This window comes from Pseudorca crassidens, chromosome 5 (genome assembly GCF_039906515.1).
Source record: "Pseudorca crassidens isolate mPseCra1 chromosome 5, mPseCra1.hap1, whole genome shotgun sequence".
Lineage (NCBI taxonomy): Eukaryota > Metazoa > Chordata > Mammalia > Artiodactyla > Delphinidae > Pseudorca > Pseudorca crassidens.
This window is the reverse complement of record NC_090300.1, coordinates 135,744,941-135,765,239: the sequence shown is the minus strand read 5'-3', so window position 1 is coordinate 135,765,239 and position 20,299 is coordinate 135,744,941. Positions and strand designations below refer to the sequence as shown.

The 20,299-nt window shown below is 40.8% G+C and overlaps 1 long non-coding RNA gene across 3 annotated transcripts; it reads left to right on the top strand.

Moving 5' to 3' along the window:
* Positions 1 to 422: 422 nt before the first annotated feature.
* LOC137224578 (uncharacterized) lies at positions 423 to 17,697 on the top strand. Of its 3 annotated transcripts, XR_010943386.1 has the most exons (8): positions 423 to 1,213; positions 1,846 to 2,040; positions 2,514 to 2,633; positions 2,740 to 2,822; positions 3,510 to 3,944; positions 15,400 to 15,503; positions 15,691 to 15,813; positions 17,581 to 17,697. It is a non-coding gene; the product is annotated as an uncharacterized lncRNA (long non-coding RNA). The 3 variants fall into 3 exon arrangements; XR_010943387.1 differs by lacking the exon at positions 1,846 to 2,040; XR_010943385.1 differs by having other exon boundaries at positions 1,846 to 2,633.
* The last annotated feature ends 2,602 nt before the right edge of the window (positions 17,698 to 20,299 follow it).

Genomic DNA, 20,299 nt, shown 5'->3' with positions numbered 1-20,299 from the left:
AACCTCATGGACATCTCAATTTATCAATGAGATAATAACCTGGTACCAAGTTTGCTTTGGAATCTTCAAGTGAAAGATGGTCTTTGTTGGGAAGCATCTGGAAAATATTCTTTTTTTTTTTTTTGCGGTATGCGGGCCTCCCACTGCTATGGCCTCTCCTGCTGTGGAGCACAGGTTCTGGACACGCAGGCTCAGTGGCTATGGCTCACAGGCCCAGCCGCTCTGTGGCATGTGGGATCCTCCCGGACTGGGGCACGAACCCACGTCCCCTGCATCAGCAGGCAGATTCCCAACCACTGCGCCACCAGGGAAGCCCTGGAAAATATTCTTATAAGGGATTTGTATTCACTTGTAAAGTTATTCATCACCCCATTAAATATGCAAAAGTAAATCTAGACTGAACAGTGATATAAATGATTAGAATAAGAAAGTTTTTATACAGAACTTAAAAGAAATGGAAAAACTGCCTTGCAAGTGCATTTAACTTATGTACATGATTTTTAAAACAAACTTGGAAGCTTTGATCAAAATAGCAGTTAGTGGATGTGTCCTATGTCACTTACCATAGTACTCAATAATTCGTAGTTGGATGGCTGAGTCTGATGCACCCCGATTTTAACATCAGAAAAGAATGAAAACCCATTGCACAATCTGTCTTAGCTAGGATAGGAAAAATTTACTAAAATCTTTTTTTCTGCTTGATTTTTATGTTACTCAGATGACTCTAAATATGTAAAGAAATATAAAACACAAATATGCATAGAATTCCACAAACTATTTTTCATTTTTTTTTCCCTTCTTTTTCTTACTAAATCTTATCCAGGGCACGTGCAATTTCTCTCAGTTAAAATCACATCATTGACTCAATTTTTATAAGGAACACATTTGGGAATCCTACCATAGTTTTACTGGATACTTCCTTTCCCCATCATTTTTTTTTCAAAATCTTCAATCAGTTGATGGTTCTTGAATTATTTTTTAGTTGATGTATTTTTTTAAATTACAATTGACTTATTTTCTTCTGCTCATTTTTCTTAATAACCTGAAGAAGTTGGTTTGGTTTTTATTTATGGAGAGCTGTCTTCTGAAGACCTACACCCTCCAGCAATATCTCTAATCCTGGGAGTGGACCACATGGCTGCCACTACTGTGTGGTGGGGCTGAAGAGGGGGAGCCCTCTGCCCTGGATCTTGTTTTCATAAGTAAATAAATGGTAATGACTTTCTTCAAGGAAATGTTCCTACTGTACCTTAGTGGACATTATGTGTAAGAAATCTTGACATTATAAAAATAAAATTCCCTTAGGGAGGTAGAAAGGAAGCTGGTGTGTCAGACTGGAAAAGGCCAGGTCCTTTGTTAGGCTTCAGAATGACAAACAGTTCTGCTTTATTAACTGAGAACTAGATAAGAGATACAGACTTACAGGGTGTTTCTGAGTGGGAGAGGGATGTTTTTAAAAGTGAATTTTAAAATTGAGGTAGGGCTTCCCTGGTGGCACAGTGGTTAAGAATCCACCTGACAATGCGGGGGACACGGGTTCGAGCCCTGGTCCGGGAAGATCCCACGTGCTGGGGAGCAACTAAGCCCGTGTGCTACAACTGAGCCTGTGCTCTAGAGCCCGAGAGCCACAACTACGAAAGCTCTCGAGCCTAGAGCCTGTGTTTCGCAACAAGAGGAGCCACTGCAATGAGAAGCCCGCACAACCTAACGAAGACCCAATGCAGCCAAAAGTAAATAAATAATTTTTTAAAAATTGGGGTAGAACAGATATACAAAGTGCACAACATAAATGAATACCTTTGATTTTTTTTGTTTTTGTTTTTGTTTTTGTTTTGTGGTACGCAGGCCTCTCACTGTTGTGGCCTCTCCCGTTGCGGAGCACAGGCTCCGGACGTGCAGACCCAGCGGCCATGGCTCACGGGCCCAGCCACTCCACGGCATGTGGGATCTTCCCGGACCGGGACACGAACCCGTGTACCCTGCATCGGCAGGCGGACTCTCAACCACTGCGCCACCAGGGAAGCCCTACCTTTGATTTTTGTATGTTTACCCCATGTTACCACTACTCAGAGCAAGATATAGAACATTTCCTGCACCCCATAAAGTTCCCTGTATCTCTTCCAGTCAAAACCCACCCCTTCCTTGGGTCACCACTATTACAACTTCCGTCATTGCTGGGGTCTAAATGTTTGTGTCCCCCTGCCCCCCAGCCCCAATCATATGTTGAAGTCCCAGTCCCCATTGGGATGGTATTAGGAGGTAGGACCTCTGGAGATGATCAGGTCATGAGGGCAGAGCCCTCATGAATGGGATTAGTGCCCTTATAAATGACATGGAAGAGATCATTTCCACCACATGAAGACATAGCAAGAATGCAGCATTCTGCAAACAGGGAAGGGAGCCTTCACCAGACACTGAATCTGCTGGCACCTTGATCTTGGGCTTAGCCTCCAGAACTGTGAGAAATAAGTTTCTATGGTTTAAGCCACCCAATCTCTGGTTTTTTGTTATAGAAACACTAACTACTAAGATCATCATAATTGATTAGTTCTGCTTGCTTTTGAACTTCACATAAATGGGAGCAGATAGCGTGCACTCTCTTATGGCTGGCTTCCTTCACTCAACTGAAATTGGTAAGATTCGTCTGTGTGTCCTAGTAGTACATTCTGTACCTTTGTTGCTAGATTTTATTGCATGAATAACTCCAAGTTTGTCTATCCATTGGTTGATGGGTCTTAGGCTGCCCAAGTGAAGGGATGACACCCACCATCAAGGCTACAAAGTGACTCATGGGACCAGACTCCACTGCTTGCCTCAGACAGGTAATTCATTTATTCAACAAATATGTATTGATTTTTTTGAAATTGAAGTATAGTGGATTTAAAATATTGTGTTAGTTTCAGGAGTACAGCAAAGTGATTTTGTTTCACGTATATATATATATATTTTCAGATTATTTTCCATTATAGTTATTACAAGATATTGAATATAATTCCCTGTGCTATATAGTAGGTCCTTGTTGTTTATCTGTTTTATCTATAGGAGTGTGTATCTGCTAATCCCAAACTCCTAATTTATCCCTCCCTCCTCCCTTTCCCCTTTGGCAACCATAGTTTGTTTTCTAAGTCTGTGAGTCTGTTTCTGTTTTGTAAAGATACATTTGTATTATTTTTTAGATTCCACATATAAGTGATATCATATAACATTTGTCTTTCTCTACCTGACTTACTTCACTTAGTATGATAATCTCTAGATCCATCCATGTTGCTGCAAATGGCAATATTTCATTCTTTTTTATGGCTGAGTAATATTCCATTATATATATATATATATATATATATATATAAAATGGAATATTACTCAGCCATATATATATCTCACATATTCTTTATCCATTCCTCTGTTGATGGACATTTAGGTTGTTTCCATGTCTTGGCTAGTGTGAATAGTGCTGCTATGAACACTGGGGTGCATGTGTCTTTTTGAATTAGAGTTTTTGTCTTTTCCAGATATGTGCCCAGGAGTGGGGTTGCTGGATCACTCGTGAGCACCTGCTCTGTGTGTGAAGGCCCAGGCACTGTTCTGTGTGCTGGAGGAGTCAAGGAAGCACACAACCAAATCCTTAACCTCATGGAGCTGACACTGTAGTAGGAAGGGATGGGTACGGATGCTGAGCTGCATGTGTGCCCGGCCAATCCTAGCAACCAAATGGAGAACTTGGGAGAGGGTTTCAAGCTCCAGAAAAAGGCTGACACTTTCAGGGATCAGTGCCGTGGGGACTTTGGAGAAAGGTGAGAGTGACCTCCCCAAGGTCAAGAGAGGTCATCCTAAAGCCACACAGGGAACCGATTTTGAAGAACCTTCTTCACCATCCTTTCTTAGATGGAGACTACACATTAGGAACCCAGTTCTAAAGGACCTGGAGTTTCCATCAATCCTGGCAGGTGCATAAAGTGTGGAGAGTCTGACCTGTTTAAAGTGCAGTCAACACCTGAAACTAACACAACATTGTAAATCAACTATACTCTAATAAAAAGTTTTTAAAAGTTGATATAATGAACCATGGTACACAATTTGAAAAAAAAATAAATATATAAAGTGCAGTTAAGTTTAGCTCCCCAGAACAAGAACTAGAGGAAATTCCCCAGGATTGTTTCAGATGGAGTCACAGACGGGCTAAGGGAAAGATTAGGATCTATGAAAATGTCAAAACAGAACCTTGACAGGGGTTTAAAATAGAAGTTTCATGATTTTTTTTTTCCATTTCCCAATTTTTAAAATCGAAGTATAGTTAATTTACAATGTTGTGTTAGTTTCAGGTGTACAGCAAAGTGATTCAGTCATATATATATATGTATATATATATATATATATACATATATATATATTCTTTTTCAGATTCTTTTCCATTATAGGTTATTTCAAGATATTGAGTAGAGTTCTCTGTGCTCTACAGTAGGTCCTTGTTGTTTACCTGTTTTATATATAGTAGTGTGTATATGTTAATCCCATAATCCTAATTTATTTCCCTGCCCATCACCTTTGGTAACCATAAATTTGTCTTCTATGTCTTTGAGTCTATTTCTGCTTCGTAAATAAGTTCATTTGTATCATTTTTTAAAATTCCACCTATAGGTGATACATGATTTTTAACTTGCCATATTTGTTATTTTTATTTCCTGTTTCTTCAATGAAATTTCAACTGAAATTAAAAAAAATGCTGGTTTATTTTTTGGGGACAGCAATAAAGTGGGGAATCATTCCATCGATACTGACTCCGCATCCTCACTGCTAATATCTGGTAACTGAACTTGGGATGTGGCAGCTCTGAAGAGGAGGGACACGTGGAGAATCCCTGGCTCTAACCGGAGGAGTAGCAGTGAGTGATGCACAGACAGTGAAGGGACCAGGCAAGTGGAAGGCCCCACCCCCATCCTCCCAGCTGCCTCCCGCTGCTGCTCCGTGTCTCTGGGCTTCCTGTAGTCCTGGAAGAGGCCAGCCCTTTCTCCAGAGAGGAAGCACATGATAGCTCAATGTGCACACCGGACATCTTCTGGTGGCAACAGGAGAAATGTAATCAGGAAATCTTACCCATCTGTGGTACTCAACCCCAGGCAGCTTTGAAAATATACTGGGAGACTGGGATTGACATATATACACTAATATGTATAAAATGGATAACTAATAAGAACCTGCTGTATAAAAAAATAAAGTAAAATTCAAAAATTCAAAAAAGAATAGCAAAAAAAAAAGAAAATATACTAATGCCAGGACTCACCTCAGACCAGGAGAATCACAATCTCTGGGTTGGGATCAGTGCATCAGTGTATTTTTTTTAAATGCTAGGCTATGTAAAATCCCTACTTTTATTCATTTTATATGAGTGGTAGAGAGTCCCAGAGCTTTTTTTCAGTCTTTGGAAAAGCTTAATGAAATGATACATCAACCTTCAAAAAGGATCTGAGATGAACTCAAATATTACATTTTTTCACTTTGAACTGGACTCATAGTAACTCAGTGCAATCACCCTTGTACACTCATGCTGATGAGAATGATGGATATATTTCCCTATCTGTGATACTTATAAAATTAAATGCATGATTAGTAAGTGCGATTTTGTGGCCAAAAGGAAATCCTTTAAATTCTGAGGTGACCACAGTTAGGAAAAATACACCAGGAGGGAGGGCATTGGTGATAGAAAAGCCTGGAGCCATGCAGTTCGGTCATTTAAACTCCATAGCAAGGTGGGATAGATTAGTAAATGAGGAAGCACAGAATCTGACTTTTGGGATTCTGTTTCTGTGTTTACTATAAAAAAAAAAAGAAGGACGACCCACTTGTAGCCCCAGGGAGAACTTCCTAAAAGCCAAAGAACAGAGGAGACATGCAGAATTGGAAGACCCTCAAAGCCAGATCAAAAAATGTTGAACCCAGGTAGGTTACCTTTAGGCAAAGAGAATTGAAAAGTATCACTCACTGGACTCCTACTACCCCAAGATTAAATTTCACATCCAGTTGCAAAAATAAAAGAGTGAGCCCAACATTAACTATCATATACCTATTATGGACTAATTCTAGAGGTAATAATATCTAACCTCTTTCTTTCTTTCCTTTTTTTCCTTCTTTCTCTCTCCCTCTCTCTTTCTTCCTTTCCTTCTTCCTTCCTTCCTTCCTTCCTTCCTTCCTTCCTTCCTTCCTTCCTTCCTTCCTTCCTTTCCTCTGTCTCTCTGTCCCTCCTTCCCTCCCTCTCTCCCTCCCTCCTTCCCTCCCTCCCTTCCTTCCCCTCTCTTTCTGTCTCTTTCTTTTGCAAGAGCTTGGCTCATAAACATTTAATAAATGCTGGTAACAACAACAACAAAAACATTTTTTCCATTTGTGTTGATAGCAACTCAATTCCTTTGGTTCCAAGATACTGTACTTTTGGACCTCTTAAATATTAGATATAATTGACATGCTGCATTATATTAGTTTCAGATATAAAACGTAGTGATTCCAAATTTGTATATACTGTAAAATGCTCACCACAGTAACTCCAGTTAACATCCACTGCACATAGTTACAATTTGTGTGTGTGTGTGAGATGAAAACTTTTAAGATTTATTCTCTTAGCAGCTGTCAAATGTATAATACACTATTATTAACTATAGTCCCCATGCTGTACATGACATCCCCATGACATTTGTTTTATAGATGGGAGTTTGTACTTTTTAACCCCTTCACCCATTTCGTTCAATTCGCCACTCTTCCTCTGGTAACCACCAATCTGTTTTCTGGGATCCATGAGTTTGTTTGTTTGCTTTTTAGATTCCACATATAAGTGAAGTCATACACTATTTGTCTTTCTCTTTCTGACTTAGCATAATTCCCTCCAAGTCCATCCATGTTGGCGCAAATGGCAAAATTCATTCTTTTTTATAAAGTTGAGTAATATTTCATTGTATATGTATATACCACATCTTCTTTATCCATTCATCTATTGTTGGACATTTAGGTTGCTTCCATATCTTAGCTAATGTAAATAATGCTACAATGAATATGGGGGGTACATATGTGTTTTCGAGTTAGCTTTTCACTTTGATGTGGTCCCACTTGTTTATTTTTGCTTTTGTAGCCTTTGCTTTTGGTGTCATATCCAAAAAAAATTATCCTTCAGAGAAATACCCGGAAGGGGGATTGCTGGATCACATGGTAACTCTGTTTTTAATTTCTTGAGGAACCTCTATATTGTTTTTGTTTTCTATAGTGGTTGTACTAATTTACATTACTACCGAGAGTGCACAAGGTTTCCCTTTTATCCTCATCGTTGGTAACACTTGTTTTTTCTTGTTTTTCTGATAATAGCTATTCTAACAGGTGTGAGGTGATATATCATTGTGGTTTTGATTTGCATTTCCCTGATGATTAGTGATGTTGAGCACCTTTTCATGTACCTGTTGGCCATCTGTGTGTACGTCTTCCTTGGAAAAATGTCTATTCAGATCCTCTGCCCATTTTTTAATCAGATTTTTTCTTTTGCTATTGAGTTGTATGAGTTCTTTACATATTGTGGATATTAACTGTTTATCAGGTATATAATTTGCAAATATTTTCTGCCATCCCATAGGCTGTCTTTTCATTTTATTGATGGTTACCCTTTGCTGTGCAGAAGCTTTTCACTTTGATGTGGTCCTACTTGTTTATTTTTGCTTTTGTAGCCTTTGCTTTTGGTGTCAAATCGAAAAAAAATCATTGTCTCCTGTGTTTCCTTCTAGGATTTTTATGGTTTCAGGCCTAACAGTCAAGTCTTTAATTGACCTTGAGTTAACTTTTGTGTACGGTACAATACAGTGGTCCAGTGTTACTCTCTTGCATGTGGCTGTCCAGTTTTCCTAACATCATTAATTGGAGAGACTGTCCTTTCCCCATTGTATATTCTTGGCTGTTTTGTCGTAAGTTAATTGACCCTAACCTGTTTCTAATTTGTTTCTTTACATTAACTTTTACTTTAGAAAATAAATGTTTAATATTATCACTTAAGCAAAGAGGCATGTATAAGTATTATAGGATTTATAGTAGCAGCAAATAGATAGATGGCACAGAGAGAGAGACAGAGAAAGAGAGAGAGAGACAGAAGTTAAATGAACGATTCATGCTAAAGAATTTCACCAGCAGTTAACAAGAATAGAGTAGAGCTACATGCACTGATTTTGGTGTATTTAGAAGCACCCAGGTGATTCTAATGCATCAGTAGAGCCCTGAACTACAGGTCTGTATCAACCACAGGCAAGAAACCTGATCCTTTTCTTGTTATCTTGTAATTGGATTGAAAATTATTGGATTTAATTTACCTTGGTAATTTGAAAAACCATACATCTAACTAGCATTTATTGAGCACCTATTATATACAAGAGATTGGGGACATAATATGGATAAGCATAATTCCTGCCCCAAGGAGCTCACAATCTGGCAAAATGAACGCATGAAATAAATGCCCCGATACACGCATGGCCATATGACGCTTCATTCACGGAAGGCCGTTTTCTCTTCCTTCCCCAGCACTTCCTGCAAAGGAGATCGATATCTGAAGTAGGAATGGGGAAGCAAAATGCAACATGATGATTTTCAAGGGTGTGAAATATAAAACCCCTGCACTTATTGAAGTACAGTCACTTGAATCATTCTTTTTTGTGTTTATGTTTAAAAGTAAATGAATGTAAGTTCAAATTTATGCAGTTTATTTATACTACTATAAATTAATAATAAATTTAAATGGGGGGAAACTCACTTAGTTGTCCCATTATCCTACTTCTTATTCTTTAGTCTGTAAAGTGACACAAGAAGGCACATGCAATGGATCTAGTTGCCCAGACATAACCATTGCTACCATTTTGGGTATCATCTTCCATCTCCCCGCTGCCATTTTTATATGTATATGTATATATCTAGCTAATATACAGATATAAATACATGCGTATTTAAAGGGAGTCATATTGTACCTTATTATACTGTGGTCTGACTTTTTTTTCACTTACCGTGCATCATTAATAGTGTCACTAAGCTTCCTTCTAATATACTTTTTTTTTTTTTTTTTTGCGGTACGCGGACCTCTCACTGTTGTGGCCTCTCCCATTGCGGAGCACAGGCTCCGGACGCGCAGGCTCAGGGGCCATGGCTCACGGGCCCAGCCGCTCCGCGGCATGTGGGATCTTCCCGGACCGGGGCACGAACCCGTGTCCTCTGCATCGGCAGGCAGACTTAACCACTGCGCCACCAGGGAAGCCCATCTAATATACTTTTTTAAAACTGGAGTATAGTTGATTTACAATGTTGTGTTAGTTTCTGCTGTACAGCAAAGTGAGTCCATTATACATACACATATATCCACCCTTTTTTAGATTCTATTCCCATATAGGTCATTACAGAGTATTGAATAGATTTCCCTGTACTATACAGTAGGTCCTTATTAGTTATCTATTTTATATATAGTAGTGTGTATATATCAATCCCTTTAGGTGGTTATAAAGATTTCTTTTGAGTGGATACACCATATGCACCCTCAAATACTTGCTGCAAAATTGAGGGTCTCAAATTTGATAATTTTGGATGTTTGGATTATTTGTTTTTGGCTAATTGTAAATGAAACATTGTGAAGTGACCCTCACCTGTAAAGTAGTTTCATCTGGCATTTGCATCCCTTTTATAGATTTCAAAGTACCTTGTTATATGTTATTCGGTGTGACCCTCACAAAATCCTGTGAGATGGATTGGGCAGATATCTTTGTAGCTAAATTAGAGGTGAGAAAAGACGTCTCAAAGAAATTGTGACTTGCACCATAGCAGCCTTTCTGTTAAGTGTTAATGACCAGGATTAGACCCCCACTAAGAGGGACAGACTGGCAAATCCACGCCATTCCAGCCAGAAATTCATTGATTGGCGGTAATAACAATTCTAGAATTATAGGTATCAGGACGCTGTTTTTGCTTCTTTGAAAAAGAACAGACGGAACGTTCTGGCCTCTAAAAGCCTCCAACGGTATTTCCTTTATGGGTTTATCTGGTTAATAAGGATGATAATAGGACTAAATCCGCATTAACCGCCACGTTAAAAGCTCTTTACAAAAGCAGCTTTGAAAGTGCCATCTGTACACCACTGCCCCCTGCTGGAGACCTTCCAGATGGCCTCAAGTTTTTCTTCTGCACCGTAGACGCAGGGAGGAGCTGAACTTGATTTAGTAACGAGACTGTGAGTTCGAGGGAGTGAGGTGGGGGGAGGAGAGCAAAGGAGCTGGAATCTGTCTCAAGTTCGTCTTTCAGCTGAAGGGAGAGCTGTGGCCTCGCAAGGGGTTGCTGCTGCTCTGGGTTGGGATCTGCTCATCAGTAAATTTAAAAGCATCCTGGTGATTCTGATGTATCAGCAGAGCCTTGAGCTACAGGTCTACGTCAACCACAGACAAGAAACCTAGTCCCTTTTTCCTTGTCTGTTACATAATTGGACTGAAAATTATTGAATCTAATTTACCTTGAAAATTCATATGTCTGACTGACTCAAACTCCGGCAGTGAAGAGCTAGACAATGCTTTTCACCTTAATAAAGTCATAAAGAGTATAAAGATAATAGAAAGTTGGCTGCCAGTGCTGTTTATTGAGCAAGTTTTTTCAGACCTATGGCTTTGACTGAGTCATCAGGGTGTGGAAGGATTGTGTTCCAAATCTCATTTTACCTCAGCATCCTGTGGGTCCTCTGGCTGGATAAGGGTCCTTCCACTGCAGCCCTGCACGAGGGCAGCTCTCCGTGTGATAGGGAAGAACGAATCTAACTCCATTTTAGGTCTGTTCCTTTAACTTTAACCTTTGCATTTGCTTGCTTTTGCTACAAGTTAATCAGGAAAGGGATGTTGCCTATAAGCTTTAATTATGCATAATGACCCATCTCTGGGCACCCTGCCTCCCAGGTAATGAGCATTAAGCTAAAATACCTTTGTTTAGCTCACAGCAAACATCCTGACCAGATCCACCTGTGAATGGCTGCAGGAAATAAATTAACACATGCTCTCTGGAGGCTGACCAGAACCAGGACTTTACCTTCTCCCCTTTTAGTATAATAGAGTCTGAATTCTAACTCGGAAAAGATGGTTCTTTGGGGCACTAGTCCACCATCTTCTCGGTTAGCTGGCTTTCGGAATTAAGTCTCTATTCCTTGCCCCAGCAACTCATCTCTCTCGATTTATTGGCCTGTTGTGTGGCAAGCAGTACCAGCTTGGACTTGGTAACATCTGGTGCCCCCTGGTGATAGATCAATGAAGCGCCGTGTATTCCTCTTTGGAACCAGAGCTGAGTGGGCTAAGAAGGACCCTTGGAGGTCATCTTTTCTAACTTCTCTCATTCTACAGGCGAGGAACTGAGGCCCGCAGTGGTGACGTGGATTTCCCAGGCTCACACAACACGGTAACTGGGTTAAGTGGGGTTTAGCTGGGGTGCCTTGTTCATGGATGGGAGACAGCGACTCAGGCTTCTGAGGTACAAGGCTTGGAGATGAGAATCAGCTGGGGATGGTGAGTTAGAACAGCTCCTGGGGGCCACACACAAGGACCCCAGGTGACGGTTGGTGGCACTCACTGAGCCTGACAGTCTGGAAACTTTTTGAGCTATAGACTTACAAGTCCCTCAGGCCGTTCCTCAAACTGAACTGATTATATCCAGCCTCACTTTGTCTGCCTCTATTATGTTTCTTCTCAGTAGATGGCATCACCTGCTATTGGACTGATCAAGCTGGACAGCTAGTCACGTCTCTGTCGTCCAATCCATTACTGAGTCCGTCTCTTGAATTTTGAAAAAATAACCAGTTTACTTATTTAGTTCCCATTTCCTACATCGGCTTCCTTGTCTTCCATATGGGGCTCTGTTTCCACCCAGAATCTGTACAGGTCAGCAGCACCTATGCTCCCAAACTCCTGTGCCGGTCTTCCCAGCTCATCAGTTCTACTTGGAGTCTTTGCTTGATCTACAACAAAGCAACTGTTTTTGCAAGTTAAGAAAGTGAAAAGACAACCTACAGAATGGGAGAAAATATTTGCAAATCATACATACGATAAGTGTTTATTATCCAGAATATAAAAACACCTACAACTTCACAACAAAAAGACAAACAACCCAATTAAAAAATGGACAAAGGACTTGAATAGACATTTTTCCAAAAAAGATATACAAATGGCCAATTAGTGCGTGAAAAGATGCTAAACATCTTTAGTTGTTTGGGAAATGCAAGTCAGAATCGTGACAAAATTCTACTTCACACCTGCTACGATGGTGATAATCAAAAAGCAGAAAATAACAAGCAAGGATGTGGGTAGATTGAAACAGTTGTATGTTGTAGGTGAGAATGTAAAATGGTGCAGATGCTGTGAAAAATACTTTAGCAGTTTCTCAAAAAGTTAAATATAGAATTACCACATGACCCAGCAATTCTTCTCCTTAGGTATTGAATAATTGAAACAATAATTGAAATAATTGAAAACAGGGACTCAAACAGATACTTGTACATCATTCTTCATTGCAGCATTATTCACAATAGCCAAAAGGTGGAAAAAGCCCAAGGGTCCATCAACAGATGAATGGATAAACAGACTGTACCTACCAGAATATTATTCATGGCTGGAATATAATTCACCCATGTACAGGAAAACAGTTTTAATACATGCTATGACAATGGGTGAACCTTGAAAACAGTATGCTAAGGGAAATAAGCCAGACACAAAAGGTCAAATATTGTATGAGTCCACTTACATGAAAAATCTAGAATAGGCATCTTCAACGGAGACAGAAAGTAGATTGGAGGTTACCAGGGGTGCCAGAGCGGGAAGCTGTGAGGGAAATGGGGAGCGACTGTTTGTTGGGTACACAGTTTCTGTTTAGGGTGATGAAAAAGTTTTGGGAACAGATAGCGGTGCTGGTCACACAAAATTGGGAATGTAATTAATGCTACTTCAAAGTCGTTAAAATGATTTGTGTTACCCATACTTTACCACAATAAAAGAAATATTTCTCTTCAGTGTTTTAAAAGACTAAATGTAAAAACAGAAGAGCTAATACACAAATGTTGGCTGCACAGTTTAATTAATTATAGCTGTATTGTACTCAGTGATAGCCACCCAGAAAGTGGTCCAGCCTTACCAAGCCTCTCCTACCTGCCTAGTGCTTCACAAACTCTCTCCTGGAGTCGTCAGAACAAACCCTGAACAGGTGTTACTCTGCCCATTTTACAGTTGGGAAAACAGACTGTTAAGCCTTGGCTCAAAGTTACCTATTTATATAAACCCAGCTTTCAAATCCAAGTCTAACTGGCTCCAAATGGAGCCCAAGTGAGCCATCGTGACCTCATGGAGAGCTCAGATGTTCTGCCACTTCTGTTACTTTGGAGCAGTAAGTGTAGTCTTTACTCCTGAATTATATTTCGGAAAAGTTCCTTTATCATAAGAGGATAAATTTGACTTGGCTTTCCATAATTTAACAGGGGGAGAAGATCTCTCTGAAGAAGGGTAGATTGTGAGCAAGGTCGTATCTACGTCTGCTTTCTCCCTGGGTTTGTTGAAACATCATCCTCCAGCACTGACTCTGAGTTGAATTTTCTAGTTTATGGGGTTTATTTCAGTGCACAATGGCAGATTTATTAAACTGTGAATGCAGTTCTTTTTCAATGTATCAATAGTAATTCACCCATCTTTGAAGTTTGAACTTCGCTGAGAGAAGTTCTTGAATTTCCTTCATGTGACCAGAAGAGGTCGCTTTTTCACTATGAATATTTTTATGGTCCAAGGCAAATTCAAGAATATTGCTCTGACCAAAAATTATCCTTTTACTCTCTCTCTCTCTCTCTCTCGTCTCTTCGTTCCTCCTTCCCTTCCTCCATCCACCCTTTTTTTATCCCTCTCCCATTATTTTAATCAGCATCAAATGTGATAGCAGGAGAGTGATGTTTCTGCTCGTCACATTCCCTGAACCTCTTTCCTACTGAGTACAGTACCGCCTAATGGCAAACTCCCCGAGTAAATGGACCAAATGGCAAGGACATTTAAGCTTCCCCTCTACTAGCTTTCATTTTTATGTGTAAACAGTTGAACATCCATGTAGCTGAGGTTCAGTGTTCCTTTATTTCACTGTCCTGGCCCCAGAGAGGGCAACGGTGGGAGTTGTTTAGAAAAATCCATTGTCAAATCGGGAAGCCTGAGATTCTGACATTTGATAGGTAAAACTCATTTTCTGCCTGGAGTTTAGCTTTCCAGAAGTTCTTTTGTTAAGGAATTCACAGGAAATTTAGGTTTTTTTTTTTTTTTTTAACTGATTATGAATAAATTATTTTAGAAAAAATATTTCTTTTTTAGTTTTTTCACCCCAGTTTTTATCTTCTTTTCTCTTCCGTATCTCCACCTGTGTTATTCAAGAGCGGTATCCACTTAAGGTTTCAGTTGGGAGTTTTAACAATCAAAATCAGATTTTATCAATTAGAAAAATTTGATTAAATATTAAAAAGAACTTTGGAGTGCAAGAAATAAGGGGGCCAGTGTGTGTGTGTGTGTGTGTATGTTGGGAGGTGGGAAAGGTGTGTCACAAATACAAATGTCCTCTATTTTAAATTACCTTGACGTGAGGAAAATTAATCATTTACTTTAAGTGTGAGGTGACCTAGAGCTCCAAAGAAATGTTGCCTGTCTGCAGAGGTGCTGCATCCCCAACTTGGTTGGTGAGACCTTCAATGGACTTGGTCCTTGTGTCTTGGACTCCATAGTATTTAAGGACCTGAAATGTCCTGGGGACGAGGGGTTAGGAGGGAGACAATCTTCTTCTGTTGTAGTCAATATTATCCCTGCTTTTCCTTCAAACCAGCAGGGGGGGCCTGCCCACCAGGTGGGTCGCAACCAAATTTTCCTTTGCTTGTGTGACCTTGAGCCAGTCTCTTATTACTCTGCCAGGTTTCAGCTGTCCCAGTCACAAATGTACATGTGGAATTATGTTATCTGCTAGATTTTCCAAATGCAGTTTTAGGATTCCTACTGTCTTAATCTCTGAGGCAACATGATCTGACTCTGATTTACTATTTACTATCCCAATTGTATTAGTCAGGGTTCTTCAGAGAAATGGAACTAATGGGAATTTTATATATATATATATATATATATATATATATATATATATATATATATAATCCCAAGGGATAACAGCACGAGGCCAGCAATGCCTAGAACCTACAGCTTCCCGAGGCGTTCTGCCCTGCCAGAAACAGGGACTTTGGAGAAAACCATAAAGAAGCAAAGCTGGAGTGAGAAGTTATAGGTCCCAGGCCAGCAGTAATTACAATATCTGTGTTTATTTTTCTCTTAGTTCTGGAAACCCTTTTGCCCTTACTCTAAGACTTTATTTGGACAGGAGTGGGAAAAAGGAAGGTGAACCAATAAAATGAATGAACAAGAGCAGACCTTTGGAGCCCAACTTCCTGGATTTCAGTGCCAATTCTTCCATTTACGATCTAGGTGGGCAAGCTTTAAAAATTCTTTTTGTCATCATTTTCTCATCTCAAAAAATCGGATAAAAAGAACACCTGCCTTGTGGGATTGTTGAGAAGAGTAAATTATTTAAATTTGTATGTTTGTGTTTAATAAGTGACAGCTATCACCACAATAATGATTATTCTAGCCAACTTTTAACTATGCTTTTTAGGAGATCAGCTTCTTCCTTCCTACTTATGACCCATCAACAAGAGTGAGGGGTATTCTTGTCTGTGAAAAACACTGTCCTGGGCCCCAGTTCCTGCCCTCACGGTATTCACTATCAAGTTGAAAGGTAAGCTCAACGTATTAGTAAATTCTAGACAAATAGTCCAAGAGGAGCCTGCTGTAGGAATGTGTTTCAGAGGTCACAGGTCACACTTTTGGGTCTCCCAAGGTGGCTGTTTTGCTGATACCCCTTCAGAGAGGAAGAACAGTCATGGCCGGGGTGAACAAGAGCTGGGGTGAACCGATGCACTGGGTGTTATAGGCTGAAAACCATGCAACAAGATGGAAAAGGTGATTATACATGTAGCGTATATTGTATATAATTATAATACATATATGATACTATATAATATATATTATATGTATCTGATGAAGGATTATTATGTGTGATTTACAAATCAATAAGAGGAAAAACTCAAAACAAAAAATGGACATTTCAAATTGGTGATTCACTAAATGTGAAAGCTAAATGTCTAGTCAACATGAAAAGATGTTCGACCTCACTAGGAATGAGGGATACACAAATGAATTCCACAGTGAGATAATATTTTGCACCATCAGTTGAGCAAAAAATAAAGACAGATAATACCACGTGTGGATAAGGATCTGGAGAAATGGGAGTTATCAGTCATGATTGGTAAGATTGTGTCACTAGTAACTTGAGAGGGAAATTTGTCACTATTTAGTAAATTTAAAGATTCTGTAGTCCTCAACTCAGCCATTCCACTTCTAAGCATGGATGATATTTGACGTACTTAACATCCCAGAGGGCAAGGCACCCACCAATAAGGATTTGCACCTTCTCCAGTCAGAATGGAGGCTTCCTGTACCCAGTGGGTGTGTGTTTCTTGCTAAAAACATGCGGAGTATCAGCCCTGCTTCTGGGAATATTCCCTAGAAACTGTACACAGTGGATACATGGAAAGATAAGTGTATAAGAATGTTTACTGCAACATCATTTATAAAAAAAAAAGTAATGAAGCAATCTAACTGTCCAGAAATGAGTGAATAAATACACATGTGTCTATTATCCAATAGAATACAGCGGTGAAAAGTGGATAAATCTCAGAAACCTGAAGTTTAGGGAAATAGCAATGGCAATGCTGTAAATAGAGTTTGAAAACAAAGCAATACTATATTTACATGTAATAACAGTTGAAAGCATGCATGGGAATGACCATCACCGTTCAGAATATTGGTTATTTCTAGGGAAGGAGAGAAAGGAGGGAGAGGGGGAGGGGGACTTCAGCCTGATGACTTGTCTCTTAAAAAACGATGAGGAACAAGCATGGAAGATGGTTAGGATTTGATCAACCCGGTGATTGGTCCCCAGATACTCAGTGTGCCATTCTTTCTATTCCGTGTGATGGAAGTATTTTACAGTGCACACTTAAAAAGTCTACTTAAACAAGGTTACGAGCTGCAGATCAGTTTTCAATGGTCTCTGGGCAAGTGGCTTCTGCAATGCTGAGTTCTTTCTTGCTTTTCACCAGTGCCCTTCAGGAAAGATCCTTCCCCTTCCACCCTTACTCCCACCTGCCCCTCAGCTCAGAGCCCCTTTGCCTTGGCCAGTTTCACCCCTAGGATGAGGCTGAAATGCCATTTTGCGGCTCTTCAATCTCTAAGTGTGCTTCTGTGCCCACCTGTCCCACTCAGAGATCCCTGTTATCCAATGGCGCTGTACTTGAACTTGGGACATCATTACAGACGGCTCCAGAACACTGGTTGTCACAACATTCTTCATTAACTTGAAAGTGTCAACCTCTCGTCCTCAGCCGGGCTTCACAAACCTGCCTCGAAAGCAAATGGTGTTCTTTCTTGGCATCTTAACTAGGAGGCTCTGCAGTGCCCGTGGGCTGACCTCCATCTGACGGATGCTGCCCATGTAAGATTTATGACTCCACTTGAAAGCCTGAGGCTTTGGAGGAAGCGACTGAACACAGGTGCTTCAATGAAAAAGGCGAGTACCTCTGACAAGGCACATGCAAAAGCTCTGAGATGTTGCTGAAACACACTGATTTCTTCCAGAGATGACCCTTTTCATGCTGCTTTCTGGCGTGACATTTAATGTATTCTGTCCTTTCCTTTGAATTGGGTTAGATTTAACGGTGCTCCCAGCCAAACAGAAAGGACCGACTGGAGTTCATTTCTTGACGGATCATAATTTAGAGATTCTGGCTTTGGGGCGATTGGAAGTGGATACAAATCGATCACTGACTGGAGGAAGCAAATCTGAAGAAGGGACATTTATATTTGGGAACCCTCTTGACCCTTTCCCCAGTTCCTGGGGTAAGGTGAGAGAGCTGGGTGTGTGTTTGGGGCACCATGGTCTGGCAGATTGAACATGGGCTCTGAAGTTAGACCTGGTTTTGAACCTCGTTGTGTGGCTTTGGGTAATTTATTTTACCTTATCTAAGGGCTTTGATTCCCTCAATTACAAAGTGAGGGAGGGGTGCCTTCCATTAAGAAGCTGAGTCAGCATTAAATAAGATAGTGGCTAGATGGCGGCCCGTGCAGTACGGGGTACCCGACTCATTCCTTCTTTTCGCCAACCCTCACCCATAGCTCAGACACTTCAAATCCCCGGGGTCCTGCAGTTGATATTTCCTTCCTTACTCATGCAAATCTGCTCGTAGGAAGGTTTTAACTGGGGGCAGGTGGGAGGGGGTAATGGAGGAGTGAGGCAGGGGGCTGCAGGGAAGTCTGTGTGGAGGTGGGGGGAAGGAGGCTGTGAGGGTCTTTCATGGTCATCATAAGTTACTGCCTGGTGTTACCCAGTTATCCAGTTTTTACAAAAGTTAATCTCTAATTATGAAATCAAAAGCTCTCTTGATCCAGTTTCTGGGATGGTGGGAGTCGGGGACAGAGGGCTGTCCCAGCTCCGGAATCATACCCAAGCCTGTTTCCTTTGTCATCCACGCCTGTAGTCAACCGCATCACAAAAGGGGAAGGCTACCCAGGCCTTTTTCAATCCACTTGGGAGCTAGCTGAGTAGAGGCAAAGCTTCACTGTTCTCCTATTGAGGCCAAAAAGGCAATTGTCAGATTCACCAGTGGTGTTTTAATGGACTGAGTCCTGTTTTGGAACAAGAGCTGTTTGGTCTTTTGACTTTTCTGAGCCTCAGTTTCCTCATCTGTAACAAGGCAGGGTGTCAATTCTGTCCCAGCCTACTACTGGGGATATGGAATGAGAAAGTAGACGAAAAAGCATTTGTAAACAAGAAAGTGCTATGTAAATCTCAAACGTCATTAGTACCCGTGCCTGCAGCCTTTACAGATGCTGCCTCCGGGGAAGAGGAATGTGAATTGGCCACTGCTTCCAGCAGGACGTGAGGCAATGTCCTTACCTAGTTAACCTCATGTTCAGTACATTCTGCTCTTTCATGTCAACAAATCGATTATTTTGTACAGCATTTCCCTGAAGGCCAGAAGAAGGGTTTAGAGATGCTGATAGGAGTCAAATGTAATCACTGACTTCGAGCCAGAAAGATGGGATAACTCAGTGCCTTAGTAGTCAGAACTGGGGTGAAGTCATAGAAAACTGTACCACAAGGAAAATGAAGGTTTTGATTTGTCCTTTCACTTTTTCTTGGTCTAATTTTAAAGCCACAAAATGATAGGCATTATTAGTCAAATGAATATTGGCTTTCAGAGTGTTCTCATGAAAACTTATCAGTTATCATTTATGTTCTTGGGGTCCAGGGTGTTTTGAGCCCAGAATTTGTTAGTTGTAAGTGAAAGAAAGTTAATCAACTCAAACTAAGGAAAAAAGGACATGTTTACCTCACTTCACTGGAAAGCTCAAGGGTAGATAAGCTGGATTCAGGGGCTGCAAGGTTGTCTCAGGGCTTGACCTAGTTTTCTCTCATCCCAGCTCATCTCTTTTCTGTGCTGGTTGATCTCAGCCCCATGTTCCCCTGTGGTCCCAAGGTGGCTCTCAGGATCCCCATCCAATCACCCATTGCATTGAAAGACAGACAATTGCCTTATACTATCCCTTACAGGCAGACAACGAGAAACCATGGATGATAACCTCATCAGTGTCTCCAGGGAAACTTAGGTCCCTGTAAGGACGCAAAGCTCATAAATCTGCGCGATGTAGAGTTGCACGTATCATTTATAGTAAATTTAATTTTCTCCCGTCTCTGGCTGGTCCCCCTTTCCTGAGAACTGCTCATTTCACCGAATGAAAGGTAATTCACAGCTCACGTGTTTACACCAGGGCGTGTCAGCCCACATTGCTGGGGAGCAGGTCACGTGCATTTTATTTCGTGCTTGGCCCACCTGCACTGACTTTGGCATCATCACTCTCGCTGCTTCTCTCAGCTCCCAGGGGTCCTGCGGTAATTAGCAAGAGCACCTGGAAAGCTCTAGGCGCTCCTTAAAAATTGAAGTGCCACGTGATGTTACTCTGCGACTAGAAAGAATGGTGGATGACAAGGCGGGGCTGATGCAGGTCTCTCGTGCACCCTCCATCACTGGGAACCAGCCCCTTCGTCACAGTGGATGGAAAGCTTCACACCCGTCTGCAGCATTTGGGTGAGTGAGGTCCCA